Genomic DNA, 12,220 nt, shown 5'->3' with positions numbered 1-12,220 from the left:
CTCTCCAAAAAATGAGGCCCCAGGACTCCTTATCTTATGGATCCTCCACCTTCACCCCCAGACCATCTGGCAGGGTTAAAAAAGGGCAGAAATACATCCGTAGAGGGTCCAAAGGATCATTCTGCAGAGGCCCTGGACTGCATGCTTCCTCTCAATTTTTGTTTTAAAAAAATGGTCCCAGCTTGAAGAAAAGAGAGAAAAAGGTAAGTTGATTAAGAAATAAGGGCTCCCTTGTATATTTACTACAGTTGGGGAAGCAGCATCTGATGTACCGCAGTCACCACTGTCACACCTCACCATCCTGAGTCAAGGGTTGATGGGATCTGATATCCAAAGACACTGATTTAGAAGCGGACACTGGGTTGAGTCAGAGGAAAGGTCCGAGGAAGAATTAGAGGAAGCTGCTCAAATCATAGATATAAGATGGGATCCTTCTTATCCTGTATGCTGAGGTGTGGGGAAGAATGGCAACCCATTGGGGATAAAAAGAGTTCTGTAAAGCAATAAAAATGTATGAATTACTGTTTTTAGGGAAGCTAATCCAACCATCTGCTCTTAATTATTAGAAATTTGTTTGTTTGTTTGTATATTTATTTATTTATGCCACCCATTTCCCCTGCAAGGTGACTCTATCCTACAACTGCTTCCTTACACGTAGCCCTTCTTTTCATTGTTAGAAAATGTGCAGATACAAAACCATATATGGGATTGCTAAAACTTGTTGGGAAAGAGATTTGAGAAAAATAAAAAGCAGTGCATCTGCTGAAGCATGTTAAAATGTGGATAAAGCCTCCTTCCTCTTTCTTCAGGCAGAAGTGCTAGTCTTGGTTAGGGGGTTTCTCCTGACAGGGTGTGAAAGAGGAACCAGATCCTGGAAAACTCTAAGCCTAAGATAGTTCTGTCATGTCAACTATTCTAATGAATGTTAATGAGTAAATGAGTAAAAAAGAGAACAGTGGCTACAAAAATGGTTATTAATATAGAATTGCACTAATCAGTTCCTGCTGGTGTCTTCCCATCAACATCTAATTTCCACAATAGAAACAGAAGCTCCGACTAGGTGAGCATTAGGTTTGAACTGATACATCTTCGTTTTATGAAATTTATTATAACTATTCACTCATAACTATTCTGTTAATTGGTATGGGCTTTGTGAATGAAGGAGACCTTGCTCCACCAGTTTGAGATACCTTTTTTAGATTGTTGTTAAATATCGTAAATGGTCAATGAATAGGCAGTAAAGGTTGCCACTACTGTTTTTGTGTTTTTATTTTATCTTCACTGTAGGTGATCGGAGCTGCGTGGGGGAACTCTTTGCAAGGATTCAGGTCTTCATTATGTTCACCAGCCTACTGAGGGCATTTAGGTTGCAACCCCCAGAAGGAGTGGAGAAGCTCAGTAAAGAACCAGTACTAGGAATAACTCTGCATCCCTTTCCTTTTAAGATCTGTGCTGTTCCTCGCTCCAGAACCCATAGAAGGGAAAAATGACTAAATGTTTATTGAGTTCTATAGATCTTACTGTCTTTTTCTATTTCAAGTCTTTGTCACACCAGTATTGAAAAGATGAACATAGTATTCCCTGGGAATTGAAGCCAAAATTGGGGTCACAGGTTGACACAGTTGTGACATATGATTTCTCATGACTACATCATATAAATATGATTTCCTACCAGCTTCCCCATTGATTGGCTTGTGGGAAGCTGGCAGAAAATGTTGAAAATCACAATTGTGTGAAAACAGGACACTGCAAGAGCAAGAGCTTTAGCTTCAATGACCCATAATAAGTACCATTCATTCGGCACTGTCACAACTTCACGCAATCACTAAATGAAAGGTCCAAACCTGACAACAACCTGTGGGATCATAATCTGCAGGGCAACTATATGACATTTAAATACCAACACTGATTCCTCCTTCAGTGGATCCATTTGCAAATATGCTAATCTTGACTGCATGTGGCTGGTTGCATTGCAAATTCTATCTGTTCAGTTAGCTTATAATTCAGCAAATGTCAATGCTGTAAACATTGGATGTTTCCTGCTCTGACAACTGATGAAAATCGCAGCCATTTCTCTTTGCTTTTAACATGCTTTTTCTTCTATTTAGAAATCAGGTGCAGAAGGGGGGTTGGGATGAATGCTTGAGCTCAGCTAGCCCTAACAATACATGCTGATTTGTGGGAACCCAAGGACGAATTGATAACGTTTTGGCGGGCTGAGGAGCTGGGGAGAAAGCCCGCAGTTTCAGGCTAATTGAAGAATGTGATTTATGACTATTTATTAGGGATGGGAATTGCAATTTGTTACTTTGTATCAGGGGAAGGGAAACTAGTTTTGGGTTCAACTATATAGTGCCGATATTTTGATTCCTGAATAAAATGTTCTTTGAGGAAGAATTCTTGCCTTGAAGTTCTGTTGATGGGCTTCATCTATCAGAACCATGACAGCAGGCAGATTTGGATAATAAACTAAGTAAATGGCCTGAGCTAGCACACAGCTGCACAACATAACTAATTAAGCTCATTACTGACATTACTCATTTTCTGGCTCTCCAAAATACACTGAACCATACGATAATGAATCTGCTGGAGTGGGGAGTCCACCCTCAGTCACAGAAGCTCCCTGGAGAAATGTGGGGTGGTTCATCTCTCTGAGCTGGGAGTGGGGAAACCAGGCATCTGTGGCATCACCTGCCAGGGGGATTTTCAGCCAAGGAAGCTCTTACAAAAAAGGCAGGTATAAATCTGACAAAGGCAAATAAAGGTCTTTAGTTAATTTATTATGAGGCTGAGGCTTCTGCCTGCTGCTGAGGTATTTTTATAAGCTTGGTCTCCTTGAAACCAAGCTGACAAGAGAAAAAAATGGGCTCTTGTGTTTGTGGTGTTTTACTTTCAATGGGGAATGTTAATATCACCTACTTTCTTTGGGTTCTTTCATGAGGGGAATGACAACACATTAAGAAAGGGAATTAATGCTGCAGCATCCATGTTTGCATCTCACTGTGAAATGCAACTGTGCCAGTCCTGATCCTGCTTCTCTGGCCAGAGACCAAAGTGGGAGCAACATCAGAGCCAAGAAAACCTCCCTCTTATTGGATTTCTGGCAGAAGGAAGCAAGATAGCTTCCCTCTTGTGCATCAGAGCCAGAGGACATAAGGACCCCTGGCTTCTTCCCCCAGGAAAAGGGGCCAGGTTGTACGAGGGAGGCCTTTCCAGACAGAGGGTTTCTCTCCTCCTCCATCTTGGCCATGCTGCCTCCCAGAGGACTGAGGAAATGGGAGCAGCTCCTCAGCTGAAGACACAGCTGAGGGGAAGAAGAAAGGGCTCCGAGCCCTCTGGGGAACAGCAGGTGATATGTAGCTTCCCTGCTCTCTGGGAGCCTCACTAGTCACCCAGGTGACACCAAGGGAAGGAAAGGCCAACAGGTGACCTCTCGGCCTGCTCTGCCCCTCACAAAAGGGGAACAAAGAAAAGGGGATGAATAAAAAAAAACATTTGGCCATAAAAATCAACAGCAGGGGAATGAAATAAAGAGCATCTGTCTGGAATGAGAGATATATTTGCTCCCAGGTTACTTTTCCCCTGAAAATAATGTTTTCCCAGCATTCCCAGAGGTGACCCAGGAGATGTGACGTAGCAGGCCCTAACACAGTGACCCCTAACACTCCCATAGGTTAGAGGTCCGTGGTCATGCACCATCCTAACAAACCATCTCCCTCAGAGATTAAAAAACAAACAAACATTGGTGCAGATGCTGGAGAGTTGGAAAAGTGAATCAAACTTTTCAACTTATCATCCAAAAACAACTTACCCCTAGTGGACGATCACTTGACTATGAGCCAGCAATGTGCAGCAGCAGCCAAAAAAGCTAATACAATCCTGGGTTGTATAAACAGAGGCATAGAATCAAGATCATGTGAAGTATTAGTACTGCTTTATAAAACCTTAGTAAGACCACACCTGGAACACTGCAACCAATTTTGGTCAACATATCACAAAATAGACGTTGAGAGTTTGGAAAAAGTGCAGAGAAGAGCAACTAAGATGATCAGGGGTCTGGACACTAAAATATATGAAGAACGGCTCCAGGACTTGGGTTTGGCTAGTCTAAAGAAAAGAAGGACTGGGGGTGGGGAACATGATAGCAATATTCCAGTATTTGAGGGACTGCCACAAAGAAGAGGAGGTCAAATTATTCTCCAGAGCACCAGAGGGCAGGACAAGAAACAATGGTTGGAAACTGATCAAAGAGAGAAGCAACTTGGAATTAAGGAGAAACCTCCTGACAGTGAGGACAATTAACCAGTGGAACAGCTTGCCTTCAGACATTGTGGGCACTCCATCACTGGAGGTTTTGAAGAAGAAGAGACTGGATAGCTACTTGTCTGAGATGGTATAGGTTCTCCTGCTTGAGAAGGGGGCTGGACTAGAAGACCTCCAAGGTCCCTTCCAGCTGTGTTTTATTCTATTCAGTGCTGAGGCAAATCCACAGGTTGTTAATGTTGACAATAAAGTAGCAGGAAGGTATTCTGCAAAGAGTGGGTTGCTCCAAGGTCATCCCTGTTGTGGCTTTGAAATTTCTTCCACACTGGGATATAATTATTTATAAAATTATTAATTTTAGGAGGAATATTAGCCATGCGTTGTCTCGGGAAACCCTGAGTTTCACTGTGCCTGGCATGCAAAGGCAATTAAACAGAGGAAATATATTTAACTGCTTTATTCTGTACATAAAATGGGCACTTGGGTAATTTGATTCCAAATCAAGCAGTAGGACTCATTCTAAGGCAATGGGTTTTAAACAACAATCAAAAAAATCATGGCAACATTCATTGGCAAGCCTAATTAAATACACATTTAAAACTCACTCAAAAGATGGGCACTATTGATACTGAGGGAAATATGAGCCAGTTGGTAGATATTGTATTTATTCTGGTTGCTAGAGTATCTGACTCCCACTCTATTTTATTCTTCAGGGCAAATTTCTACTGCCTTCCACAGTTTTTAACTTTCACTAATAAGGTATGTTGTTTTGAAGAGAAAAGAATTTGAACCAGGTTGGTAATTCAATTATCCACTTTTGTTCTGTGTCAGGTTACAGACACACAGATGCAGACAAAGTTACTATGGAGCTGAGTTATTTACTACAGGTAAGCTACAGGCTTGAGTAATTGCAGCCAGCTGCCTGAATGCAGATTTATATATCTGCTTTGCCTTCAGGCCTGGCTGGAATCAACTGCTTGGAATTCTAGCTTGTGATTCGTGCTCCTGTGTTTGCTGCTTGATTATTGGACCAGCTTATTAGTTCTCTCTTGACTTCTGCAATGAATTTGCACCACTCTGAATTAACAGCCATGCAGCTTGCCAAACAGCAGCGGGCCACCCTAGGAGCCCCAAGAACTGAAGCTTCTGAATATTTTTCAAGAGTAGCCCCATGTAGAGGACATTGCAGTACTCCAAGCATGAGATGGACAGAGGTCATCAATAAATTTTATTCTTATTTGACCTATAAGCTGGGTTAGGAAGAGACTGATCACCTAACCACACCATTACCTTTCATAACTAATAGATTAGTTATGCTGGATACAATCTAAGACAGAATAAGTTCTTTCAATACCTTGTTTTTAAAGGAACAGTAAGCATAATATATTATCTTGAACAACATATATTATCTGAAAGACAAGCAGCCCGGGATCTCATGACATCCTTATATTACTGCTTGCATAAGAACTAAAAATATTACTTTGGCACGGCAGGTGAGATTGCAAAACCAAAACAAACAGAGACACACAATCTAGAGAATGTATTGCTAGCTTGTTGTTTTTGCACACTAATTTTCAATGTTCCATCAATGAATCCTAATAACTTTTTGTTGCTCTCAGGATTTTACACTCTAGCTTATTTCCTATTCAGAATCTCTTTTCATGGCAATTACATGAAATAATTCTTGCAGAAAAGTATACCTCCACATTCATTTTTCTTCTTTTCTGAGATACAGAATAGAGAATAACAGAGTTGTTGTCTAACTCTTACCTAAGTAAATTTCTGTGTGTAGTATAATATGTGGTGCTGGTTTTTTTTTTTTTTCCAAATTCTGGATTTTTTTTTCCTTATGTAGTTACAGCATAATGGCAATTTTAATAGTAAGTATTTAGTTTAATATTGAAACCATTATAATAAAATCTGTGGTGTGAGTTGCAGCAGTTATTTGATTAATGTTATTGTGAGAAGAAATTTCTCTCACAATTAATCCTTTCTCTAGCTGGGAATAAGCCTTCAGTGCAGAGGAAAGAATAGACACGAAAAGAATGGCACTACATCCACATGGAGAGAAGTAAGCAGTGGGGTACTGCAAGATTCCATCTTAGGCCCAGTACTCTTCAATATCTTCATAAACAACTTAGATGAAGGAATTGAAAGGGAACTTATCCAATTTGCAGATGACACCAAACTGTCAGGAGTAGCCAACACCCCAGAAGACAAACTCAGGATCCAAAAAGATCTTGACAAGCTCGAATAATGGGCCCTATCCAACAAAATGAGTTTCAATGTGGAGAAAAGCAAAGGAACAAATACAGATTGGGCAAGACCTGGCTTGGAGGCAGAAAGCTGTGAGAGGGACCTTGGAGTCCTGGTCGACGATCACGTAACTATGAGCCAGCCGTATGCAGCAGCAACCCAAAAAGCTATTACAATCCTGGGTTGTATAAACAGAGGCAAAGAATCAAGATCACGCGAAGTACTAGTACCACTTTATAAAGCCCTAAGTGAGACCACACCTCAAACACTGCAGCCAATTTTGGTCATCATATCACAAAAAAAAGATATTGAGAGTCTGGAAAAAATTCAGAGAAGAGCAACTAAGAGGATCAAAGGCCTGGAGACCAAAATATGTGAAGAACGGCTGCGGAACTTGGGTTGGCCAGTCTAAAGAAAAGAAATAGGGGAGACACGATAGCAATATTCCATTATCTGAGGGGTTGCCACAAAGAAGAGGATAAGGGGATAAGGTTGTTCACCAAAGGGAAGGACAAGAAACAATGGTTGGAAGTTGATCAAAGAGAGAAGCAACCTGGAATTAAGGAGAAACTTCCTGATAGTGACGCCTTGCCTCCAGAAATCATGGGCGCTCCATTGCTGGAAGCTGTTAAAAGGAGACTAGACAATCATCTGTCTGAGATGGTATAGGTCCTCCTGCTTGAGCAGGGGGCTGGACTAGAAGACCTCCAAGGTCCCTTCCAGCTCTATTCTATTCTATTCTATTCTATTCTATTCTATTCTATTCCATTCCATTTCTTATTCCATTCCATTCCATTTCTTATTCTATTCCATTCCATTTCTTATTCCATTCCATTCCATTTCTTATTCTATTCCATTCCTTATTCTATTCCATTCCATTTCTTATTCTACTCTGTTCTATTCTATTCTATTCCGTTCCATTCCATTTCTATTCTATTCTATTCTATTCTATTCTATTCTATTCTATTCCTTATTCCATTTCTTATTCTATTCTATTCTATTCTATTCTATTCTATTCTATTCTATTCTATTCTATTCTATTCTATTCTAGCATTTTTCTTTTATCTGATTCAGTGACTGACATCCATCCACATCTAAAGTTCTTCCACTTGCTCCCTCTTGTAATATAGAAAAGTATTCAGGGTGGAAATCATTGCTTTAGCCTCAGTTTCCTCTTCTGATTATTATCCCTGGTTGAGGTCTGGGTATGAATGAGAATTACTTTTTAAGCTTAGGGCAGGGGTCCCCAACCTCTGCTGGCCAGCGCATGCACATGTGCGTGCACACACCCCACTTGCGTTAGCCATGGGGTGCAAAAACAGAATGCTGCACCTTGGGCCGCGAAAATGGGATGCCGCCACCCCATGGGGCACAAAAATGGGTTGCCGCCACACTGTAGGGCGCAAAAGTGGGACACCACTGTGCCAGAGGGTGCAAAAACGTGCTGCTGCCGCACCACAAGGCAAGAAAAATGGAACACTGCCACACAGTGGGGTGCAAAAATGGGCCATCGCTGCCATGCTGCATGGCGCAAAAATGGGTGTGCCATGTGCAGAAATGGTATGCTGTTCCATGCAAGAATGGGACAAGACTAACAAGTATCACGCAAGTGTTAGCCCCACCCCATTTGCATCATGTGCATGCTCACGGCCCCGTGCACACATGCATGTGTAAAATGCTTCCACCTCCCTTTCTCTCTGGTCTGTCAACCAAGAAAGGTTGGTGACCTCTGGCTTAGGGTGTCTGGTTGCCATTCAATTGGAGATAGGAAACAGCATCCTACCACTTAAAATTAATTTCTTTCCCTTGCATCAAAATAACCAATGCTATATTTTTCAATAGTTTGCTTACTACCATTCAGGATCCTGCACCTCTTTTACTATTGCGACTAACAAACCCTCAGTGCTTCCTGCTTCTACAACTGAGTTGATTCTCTTTTATTTTGACACACCTGCATAAGCTTTAGAAAGGTCCACTTTTATTTCCCACAGCCTAGGCTTTTTTCCAGGGTGTAGTACTTCAGTTGTTGCTTTAGTGAGTTTGGTTGGGAGCCTATTCTACAGCACCTATAATTGCCTCTCATAACTGTTTCTCCCCAGTATTTAGCTGCCAGTCCTGCATCCGCCACAGTGCGCTACATCATCTAGTTAGGAATTGAGTTTTCCTTCCTGACCTACTATTCTCTTCTGGCCACAGTAGTCTCACACAAAAGCCCTTGCTCTTTTGGGAATCTTTGCATTTTTCCTGCTATTGGAGAAAATGTTTTTAAATTTGCTCAGAAGACGAGCATTGAAATGGTACATTCTTCTAACAATATAGCTGTTTTTAGGGCACGTAAAGCAAAAATGGAAAACATACAGTACAAGTCCTTGGGAGCATAAGCTTTCTCAGTGGAGTATAAACCTGGACCATTCATGTTATGTCCTGAGCCTGTGCAAGCAGGCTTGGGGCATTGCAAACGGTCCCGGGCAGGAGCAAGCTGCCCGGGACCAGACAGGCTGTCGCCAGTACTTGTGCGCATGCGCAAGTGCTGGCGCGCCAAAAGTTGCAGATTGACCCGGGAAAGGCCTATAAAAGAGGCCGAGAGTTTTGGGCGTTGCCGGTGTCTTCTAACTGTAAGCTGAACAAAAGAATAAAGAGTTCCTGAGAACTACAACTGCTTCTCGTGTCTTGCTATTTCGCGAAGGACTCAACACTGGCGACGAGGGTGGGATGCCTTACATCAAAAAAGAAAAGGTGTAAGCTTACCCGAGTGAGTCCTGAGCGGCAGGAATGGCGTCGACTCGGCAGCTACCCGCCAATCCAGTGCGCATTCAGGGGTAGGCTGGCTGATAGACCCTTCCTTCTACAAAAATGGCAAAAATTGGAAGGCTTTTGGAATTCGACGTCTCACATCCAGAGAGGTGGGAGTCCTACGTAGCCAGGGTGGAAAACTACCTCAAGGTGAACCAAGTGAGGGAAGATAGTCTAAAGGCTGCCACCCTGCTGTGCGTTTGCGGTCAAGACGCATTCGAAATCGCTGAGAACCTTGCAGCACCTGTTCCTCTAGATTCTGTCAGCTACGCAGATCTAAAAAAGCTATTGAAGGAGCACTTCCAGCCCAAGATGTCCGTCATCGCGTGGCGCCACACCTTCGAGCAGAGGGATCAACGACCTGGAGAATCGGCCAAGGAGTACATCGCTGCACTGAGGAAAGCCGCCAAACATTGCGAGTTCAAAGACCTCGAAGAACGACTGAGGGACAGATTCGTATGTGGGCTAAGGCATAGAGAGCTACAACAGAGGCTTTTTGCCAAGGAGGACTTGTCCTTCCAAGATGCCTTGAGAGAGGTCACCGCAGAAGAAGCAGCGGGCGGCGCCATCAAGAACATGCGGTCGATCAGGAACAGTCCAGATGCTGCATCCGTACACCAGGAAGACGTTCAAAGAAACTCTGAGGAGGATCCAGACGACGAAGTGGACCGTCTCCACCCCACGAAGGAAGGGAAACAAAAAGGAAGCTCTTCAGCTCTCCCCAAGTGCATCGGTTGTAGAGGTCGCCACAAGAGGACCGACTGCAAGTTCCGCTCCGCTATCTGCAGGGCGTGCGGAAAACAAGGACACATTGCAGCTGTGTGCCTGGGCCATCAGAAGGTACAACCTCAGGAAGAATTGCGCCTGAAAGGTACCAGAGTTCCCAGCCAGAATAGGGTGGGGTTTTGCGCTTCGCGAAGAAGCATCTATAGGACAGGCACACACAAGCCCATTAAGAAAAAGCTGTCACTTAAGGTGAAGCTACAAGGAGTTCCATTAACTATGGAACTGGACACGGGGTCTGCACTTTCGATCATTTCTATGCATACATTTAGGAAGATTTGTTCCGGCAGTGGAACCCAGGCCAAGTTGAGGCCTTCTGACATTGTGCTAACAGACTTTCAAAACTCCAGAGTGTGTGTTAAGGGGGAGGCCACCCTTAACGTACAGTATAAGGATTTTGAGGGTCCTCTAGACCTATTAGTAGTAGGGGGTGAACGAACGAGTCTCATAGGACTCGATTGGTTTGAGGCCTTGGGGATACACGTCACAGGGCTCAACAGTCTACAAACACTCGACCTACAGGAAGTCTGCAAAGAATTTGCAGATTTTTTCAGCCCCCAGCTGGGCACATTCAAGGGACCCCCTGTGTCATTAAAGCTAGACCCCACTGTCACTCCCATTAGGATTAAAGCAGGAAGGGTCCCTTTTGCTTTAAAGAGTAAAATTGACACTGAGTTGGATAAACTGATCCAACAAGGAATTCTGGAACCTGTTGACTCCAGTCCCTGGGAGACCCCCCATTGTCACGCCTCTCAAGGCAAATGGGGACATTCGCATCTGTGCTGATTACAAATGCACTCTGAATAAGGCATTGCAGCAACATGCCTATCCTGTTCCTGTGGTCAGTCATATTCTGGCCTCCCTCAAGGGGGGAGGCGTGTTTTTGCAAAGCTTGACCTAGCTCAAGCATATCAACAGCTGCCTGTTGATGATGATGCTGCTATAGCTCAGACCATTGTGACCCACAGAGGGGCTTTCAAGGTTAAGAGGCTACAATTTGGAGTAAATGTCGCTCCAGGGATTTTCCAAATCGTAATAGAAAACACACTACGAGGTATACCAGGGGGTTGCCCCTATTTTGATGATGTCTTAATTGCAGGAGACTCCACACACAATTTAGCTGAAAGGCTAAGGGCTGTCCTGTTAAGGTTCAGGAAAACAGGCCTCAAACTTAAGAAGGACAAATGCAAAATTGGGGTGCCTTCTACTGACTTTCTGGGGTTCAAAATTGATGCTGCTGGGATTCACCCTGCTGAATCCAAACTAAAAGCCATTATGCAAGCCCCTAGGCCGAAGTCTAAGGCCGAACTACAGGCTTTTCTGGGCCTTCTGAACTTCTACAATTCCTTTCTTCCACATAAGGCTAGTGTTGCTGAGCCTCTTCACAGGCTATTAGATAAACAGGCAGTGTGGCAGTGGTCACAAATACATGAGGCTAGTTTCAATGAGGTCAAGGCCTTACTCACTTCTGACAGTGTACTTGCACATTTCAATGAATCCCTTCCTGTGTGCATCACTTGTGATGCCTCCCCTTATGGGGTAGGAGCTGTACTGAGCCACCTCAGGTCTGATGGAACTCAGGTTCCTGTTGCATATTACTCCAGAACATTGTCTTCTGCTGAGCGTAATTATGCTCAAATAGACAGGGAGGCTCTAGCTGTTGTTGCTGGGATTAAAAAATTCCATGATTTTTTATATGGTAGGCATTTCACGGTCTTCACTGACCATAAGCCTTTGCTGGGACTGTTTACCACACGTAAGCAAACCCCCCAAATCATCTCCCCCAGGATGCTCAGGTGGTCTATCTTTTTGTCTGCATATGATTTTTCCATACTTCACAAGCCTGGGAAGGAAATGGGCCATGCTGATGGCCTCAGTAGATTACCCCTGCCGGTAATAGAAGCTGACCCCGCGCCAGCTATCAATCTTCTTTCTATCCAAGCCTTGCCCAAGTCCCCTCTGAATGCCAGGGATGTAGCCGCTGAATCAGGCACAGATCACACACTTTCACTTGTCCTTTCTTGGGTTTTGTCTGGATGGCCTGAGCACTGTCCTGGTCCTGAGTTTCAGGTTTCTGGTCCAAAAGGAACGAGTTGTCCACCTCTCAGGGTTGTCTGCTTTGGGG

The sequence above is a fragment of the Crotalus tigris genome, unplaced genomic scaffold (assembly GCF_016545835.1).
Source record: "Crotalus tigris isolate CLP2741 ecotype Arizona unplaced genomic scaffold, ASM1654583v1 scf7180000018055.714482, whole genome shotgun sequence".
NCBI classification, from domain to species: domain Eukaryota; kingdom Metazoa; phylum Chordata; class Lepidosauria; order Squamata; family Viperidae; genus Crotalus; species Crotalus tigris.
This window is presented reverse-complemented; position numbering follows the sequence as displayed.